Here is a 1,777-nt window from a genome sequence, read left to right as displayed (position 1 = left end):
AGCCAAATTTGACCTTTAAATTTGGCTAGGGTTTGTTCTTTCTCAATGATTGATGATGAAAATAAGTTTTTGAACTCATATACATGTATATATACACATATTCCCGTCCATAATATAATAAGAAATGACCAAAATGCCTTTAAAATTTAAATAATGTCAAATCTGTCATTTGGTGGACTGTTTTGACAAGCTCAAGTAGATCGACCATAACTCTTTGCTCCGATATCGGATTTGGGTGAAATTGGTATAGTTGGAAGGATAATTCAAAGGGCTTTTATTTCATATAAAGTAGGCCACCCAGTTCGTCCTGTACAATGAGTTATAGTCGTTTGAAGTTGACCCTAAAATCTGTTTTAATAGGCTGAAGTAAAACGAGTATAACTCCTTACTCAGACGTTGGATTTGGATGAAACCAATTGCATTGAAAAGAAGACTCAAAGATCTTTCTTTTCATAGGTCGCAGCTCTCCCAGTTCATTATATTAAGGGAGTTATGATCATTCGAAGTTGACCAAAAAATTCGGCTGGCCTCAGTAGTTTGTGTGCAGGAAATTTTCATGCACATTTACTATTCCCAAATATCTCGGCCATTGTTTTATAGTTTCGAACGTGCTCGATTATATCCGAAACCTATCCGTTTTAGGAAATATTTATATCGTTGGAAAACTTATTCAATAACCTTCGCATGGAACCATCGACGGAAAAATTATGGTATAAATAAAATAAAAAAATTAATTCCATATAAATAAGACAATACACATACTTGAATACGCCAATACACGTATTTGAATACGGGGTGTTACAATAAACAATCAAAAGCGATAAAAGACTGTCTGATGTACAAAATATTGATGTACAAAATATTCCATTTCATTAGTAATTGTTTTCACTGCTCGAATCTAATAAGTCGTGAAAATTTAATACTACAATCCTCAATTTTCTCTACACTTTCATTTTAAATACAATTTGGTCCCTTATTTATCGAAAAATCTCATTTAAGACCATAACTTCTTGTTTTTTAAATTAGTGAACAAAAAGTTTCCTATAATTCCTTTTAGATTGCAAGATAAGAATTTCCGGCACCCGATAACTTCTTACAAGTTACTCCTAACAAGAACATTTCGAAAAAGTTAATCCAATAAAAAAATTGAAGTGAAGCATCTAGTTATCCCTTATATTAGCACAAAATGGTGCAAAAAATGCGCTAAAAATTGAGTTTGTGAGGAGGGGATTAATCGAACACTTGTGATATTGAGTGTGTCATAGCAACTTTGATCATAATTCGAAGGAATACTGGATGCTTATCTAAAAAAATTATAAAATACTTTAAAACCTTAATCCAATATCCCAATACTAATAAATTGAAAATATTTTTTTAAAATTTGATTTATTAATTAAACCAATTTTTCCCAACCCTACTATCATTAGCTTTACTCATCCTTTCCATAAGCAAAATTTGCTTTTAACGTACAAGTTACTTCTAACAAAAACACGTAAATTAAAAAAAAATACTTCTTCCATTTTTAAATACTTGTTACTTTTTTTATCTAATTAATTATGTCTTAATTTTATAAAATAAAATATATTATAAATTATTTATTTTATTAATTATGTCTTAATTTTATAAAATAAAATATATTATAAATTATTTATTTTTAATAAAGATAAAATGGAGGTGTAATATATATAAAAAAAATTTAAACAAATCTAAGATAATTGTGATGGTGACATGGCATTATCCTCACCTTATAATTCTCAAACACAAACTTCCAAGAAAA

The sequence above is a fragment of the Capsicum annuum genome, chromosome 11, assembly GCF_002878395.1.
Source record: "Capsicum annuum cultivar UCD-10X-F1 chromosome 11, UCD10Xv1.1, whole genome shotgun sequence".
In the NCBI taxonomy this organism is placed as follows: Eukaryota; Viridiplantae; Streptophyta; class Magnoliopsida; order Solanales; family Solanaceae; genus Capsicum; species Capsicum annuum.
This window is presented reverse-complemented; position numbering follows the sequence as displayed.